The sequence below is a fragment of the Pelodiscus sinensis genome, chromosome 12 (genome assembly GCF_049634645.1).
Source record: "Pelodiscus sinensis isolate JC-2024 chromosome 12, ASM4963464v1, whole genome shotgun sequence".
In the NCBI taxonomy this organism is placed as follows: domain Eukaryota; kingdom Metazoa; phylum Chordata; order Testudines; family Trionychidae; genus Pelodiscus; species Pelodiscus sinensis.
The window spans coordinates 25212501-25217500 of record NC_134722.1 but is presented as its reverse complement, the minus strand read 5'-3'; the positions used below and the strand labels follow the sequence as shown (position 1 = coordinate 25217500).

The 5000-nt window shown below is 42.8% G+C and overlaps 1 protein-coding gene across 20 annotated transcripts in view; it reads left to right on the top strand.

Moving 5' to 3' along the window:
* The window catches only part of ZNF536 (zinc finger protein 536), a 463664-nt gene that overhangs the window by 141390 nt on the left and 317274 nt on the right, over positions 1-5000 (top strand). The window contains exon 6 of one of the 20 annotated variants that reach the window (XR_012906702.1): positions 4833-5000. This exon is cut by the window's right edge and continues 175 nt beyond it. The exons of the other annotated variants lie outside the window; for them this stretch is intronic. The gene's annotated coding sequence lies outside the window, so the exon portion shown is untranslated. The remainder of the gene's footprint in view (positions 1-4832) is intronic. 20 annotated transcript variants of the gene reach the window in all.

The window sequence follows — 5000 nt, the reverse complement described above, 5'->3', positions numbered from 1 at the left end:
CTAGCATCACACTTTAGGAAAATGTGGACAGATTGGAGTGAGTCCAGAAGAGAGCAACACAAATGATAAAAGGTTCAGAAAACCTGATCTATGAGGAAAATTAAAAAAAAAAAACCTAGGCAGCTTTAGTCTTGAGGAAGAAAAAAAGAGTGTGTGACAACCTGATAATAGTTTTCAAATATGTTAGGGACTGTTACAAAGAAAAGAGTGATCAATTGTTCTCCAGTGACAGTAGGAAAAGAAGTGATCAGTTTAATCAGCAACAAGGGAGATTTAGGTTGGATATTTGGAAAAAGCTTTCTTAATATATGGATAGTTAAGCTCTGGAACAGGCATCCATGGGAGGCCGTGGAATCCCATCACCGGAGGTTTATAAGAGCAAGTTACACAAACAAATGTCAGTTGTTGTCTAGATTTACTTAATGCTATCTCAAGGCTGAGGGATGGACTAGATGACCTCTTGAGTCCCTTCCAGCCTGGCACTTCTATGATTCTGTAGATAGGATCCTACTAATTAGCAGCATGGTGAAATTCTCTTATAAATGTTTGCAGGTATGGAACATGTATTACCCTTACCAGGTATGCAAATGTAGCATTAGCTCATGGAACATTTTTTTATGAAAGAAAGGGCTGATCCTTTAGAATTATGAATTCATATTGAATAAAGGAGGCCTCTAGCTATATGTCTACACTATGTTTTAAAACCTGCAGCAGTGGATCTTAAGGCCTGGGCCTAGAGACTCAGGCTTGTGGGCTCATCCTCAGATGCAAAAAACAGCAGAGTAGTCACTCAAGCTTGAGCTGGAGTGGGTTGGTTTCAGAGCTGGAGCACCAGTCCAAGTCACAGCATCTATACTTCTATTTTTAGTGCTGTTGCATGGGCCAGAGTCAATGGAGCCAGGCTCTGAGACTTGCTGCCAGAGGTACAGGGGAGCCAACAGGACTGCCAGGCCCCTGGGCAATGTATGTGTGGGAGGGTACCTGGCTCTGTACTTCTGAAAGGAGCGGGGTCTCAGGTGGAAAAGGTGGGACTGGGGCAGCGAAGCTCAGTGTGCTGCCTGGATGTTGTGGCGTGCACACCCTTGGCCCTCTAAAGTGGCTGGAGAGCGCTGCACAGTAACGATGGCAACTGAGCGCCCTGGGCTCTTTAGAATCATTAGGCCCCAGGGCAATTGCACCATGTTCTCCCGCACCCCCCCACTATTGGAGGGTCTGTGCAGGTATTATGAAGTATTGCACATGTGCCCTTAGATTGTATTTCACAGAGGGGAGGGGAAGAAAGGAGTCAAAATCTGGAGAACACAATTTCTTGTTTGCTACTGAGCCTTTTTATGTCATTGTTACCAGCAATTTTTCCCTACCAGTCTTACCTGAACATATATGAAACTTCTTTTTACAGGCTTGAAGTTAAAACATTTTCCAAAATGTACAAACAAACAGTAATTTCATTGCACTGCTGTCTGTGTATAGTGAAATAAAATGTGATTAGCTAGCTGAAAATGTGTAACTTTTCAATCAGTAGTTAATTCAGTCCCAGAACCACATTCATATAGGTTTGAAACAAAATTGACCTTCTTGTTTATGTAATCTGTATGTACAATAAGTGCTTGATTCAGTAACAAGCTACTCAACAATGTGGATTTTCTGCAAGACTCAGTAAAAGAAGCAAAATCCAGTGGTTTATTTAATGAATAAAGCCATCACCTGTGCACTACTGATGAGCTGAGGTTTCCACAAGTGGGAAAGGGGCAAAATTAGCTTCAGAGAAAAATTCTGCTCAAGCTTCCATGGTATTTAGGACCAAATTTTGTTAGAGCAGGTCTGGGCAACATACCCTGCCAAACTGCCAGATCTGGTCTGCAGAAGCATTGGAGAGTCTCAAGCAGGCTCCTTGTCTACCCTGCTCCTTCCCCTGCCCTCTCCCCCCCCCGCCCCCCCCCCCCCCCCCGCACACTGCTCAGAAAAATGGCTGCTGGGTGCTGATTATCTTTGAACAGCTGCAAGCCTGGGGGCAGGTAGAGGCTTAACATGCTGCCTCCGCACTCAGCACAATCCCATTGACTGGTTTCCAGCCAATGGGAGATGCCTGTTCAGTACATGAAGTCACCCTCCCCTCCGCCTTGTAGCCATTTACAGATGCATGTGGCTTCTGCCATGGCTGAGAAATGTGTGGGGCTGCTAGCCAGGAGTCACCTGAGTAAGTCTCCAAGCCAGAGCCTGCCTCTGGGACCCCAGCTCCCCCTACCCTCTGCCCTTCCATTCCTACCCCACATAACACAAACCCTCTGCCTCTCTCCTGCACCCATGCCCCCTCCCAGACCTCAGTTGCTTGCCCTAGGTCACAACCCCTTCCTGCCACAAAACCCAAATGTCTGCACCCTCTCCAAACCCAAACTCCCTCCTAGATACCACACCCCCTCTTACACACCAAGCTCCCTTCTGCACCCAATCTCCATCCTCGACCCCACACCTCCTCCGTTAATATCATGGAAGAGTGCAGTCCTTGACCAGTTTCCAAATTCTTGGAGTGGCCTCCCATCAAAAATTATTTCCCACCCCATGGTAGAGCCAAGGGAGGGTAGCTGAGCTGGGTGGTGAGTGAATATACAAGAAATAGAATAATCTCTACTGGCTTGTGGACCTGTTCCCATAGGGCTTCTATAGGCTGTTGACTACATTAGGCTTAATGGATCCTTACCAGGAAGCAGAGGATCAGACAATATATGCCAGTGTTTCTCAATCTTTTTTTTATAATGGACCCCTTTTTTTAAAAAAAGTACCCCTCATGCCTACAGTTTTCAGACACACACTATTTTTTCTACCATTGCAACACATTTGTTTAAACAACTTAATCTTAGCCGGGCAGGTGATGAAATTTTTGGGTGTAAAAAGTACAAAAATAATAAAGCGCTGGAAAACTTAAAACAAAAATTCAGTTTTCTCCAAATTTCAGTTGTATTGACATACCCCCCCCCCCAGACTTCTCTCGAGTACCCCTAAGAGTACTTGTACCACTGGTTGAGAAACACTCAGGTTCTATATACTTTCTGTCCCATGCATTCGTGCACAGGGAGCATTTGCATGGTGGCATCCCATGCTGCATAAATGACTTCTTTATTCCTCCTGCCTAATTTCTTCTCCCTTAGGCAATCTGTTAGGCTGTTTCAGAAGACCCTCTGTTGCTATGTAGACAGGGTAGCATTTGCCTCAGGACAGGTCTACACTACTGAAGAAAGTAGATATGCAACTCTAGATACCAGAATAGTGTAGCTGCAGTCGATGTACCTTAAGTCAGAGTGGGAGGTCAATGGGAGAAACTTTTCCATTGACTTTCCTTAATCCTCATGGCTCTGTGGAGTACAGGGGTTGACAGGAACACCATCGGCACTTGATTAAGCTGATCCTTACTAGACCTGCTAAATCAAACCCTGGAAGATCAATATCCAAAGTGACGACATGCAGGTAAGTGGAGATCTGGCCTCAGTGTAGCACAGCCTTGCCAAAAGGAAAAGGTCTGAGCACCCAGAACTATTCTTGAGGTTGTTGATATTGCCCTTTATCAGATAGAAACATTCTCATTGTTTAAAAAAGAAAGGTATGTGAAAGCTGTGTCTGTATTATGATGCATTAAATATTCATGTGTATCTCCAAACTGAAGTAAATTGTATGGTGCTAGATGTGACCACCAACCACACAAGAAATCCACAGGTTTTCTTTGCTTCTGAACTGTGTTCTTTGCTTTGGAAAATTTGTGGTTCTTCCAGTTGCAAAACAGCTGTGGCCAGTTCATCCAATATATCTTTTTCTGTTTAAAAGTTTCGTAGGAAGACAGTGATGGGCTGAATTTCTCTATGTAAGAGTACATCAAGCTTATAAAAATATTATTCATCCAGCATTTATTATATTAGTGAATGAAGTGTCGTTAATAAAATACATTATTACATACACCTGCATTTTTGAATGTTTGTGAGTGGGAATGGAAACAAGTGACCCACACTCCTAAGCAGACAGCATTATAAATCAATGAAAGCCTGTCTTGTTGAATCTGTATCCAGATGTAGATGAACTTGAAACAACAAAATCACCAGAGGCGGGAACTCTTATCCCGCCATTCATTTTAATGGAGTGTTAAATTAAAAAACTTAGTTACGGCCATATAAATGTTGTTGTTGTTAAGATAGCTGTCCACAGCACACAAACTTAGCATGAGTCATTGAACACATACATTTTACAGTATATTAAAATATTTATAATCTGTTAATCTGTAATATAATGAGATTTACTAGATATATTTCTAAAATTTGGAAATGCATTGTAACTTTGAAATGTCCGCCTTACTGTTCAGTTTATTGATGTATAGCATCATTTATATACTTATGAGTGTCAGATGTGGTATGTCAGATACATCCTGATTTGTATTCTTCACAAATGCACTTGTAAAACCCATTATACAATTTTTAAAATTACTGCTTTTAAAGCCTGCAGAAACCTGCAGACTTGCAGGAAAGAATCCTTAGATTTTGGTAAGCATCTCTGCAGATTGTTTTAGACTCTGACTATAATTCCATTGGCAAAACACTGTGGGTCCAGTAAGGCAGAAAACATCAGTAGCCATCCAGACTGTACAAAGGCTTGTATGTAGTAATTTGGTTTATCAAGGGTATTGTTGGCTTCCCATGGAAGATACTTTTCCTTTAGCAGAAAGACTCCTTATGCTACATGCCAGGCTCTTAGGAGGGTGTGTGTTCACCTTAATGAGCACCCAACACCTTTACACGGCAGCTGCAAATTGTGAACTGTGTTCTATTTCCTTCTTTCTCTCCCTTCCTCAGTTGTAGGTTGTGGCAAAGTATTTGCCTTGCATAGGACCTGGTGGAAAGAGGACTGGCTTCCTACACTTTCCAGAAAGTTGTCCACCAGAGGTTAGTTAAGGCTAATCAGAAGTTCCCAATAACATGCCTGTTGGGGGAGAAGACGACTTCCTCCTTCAAACCTAATGG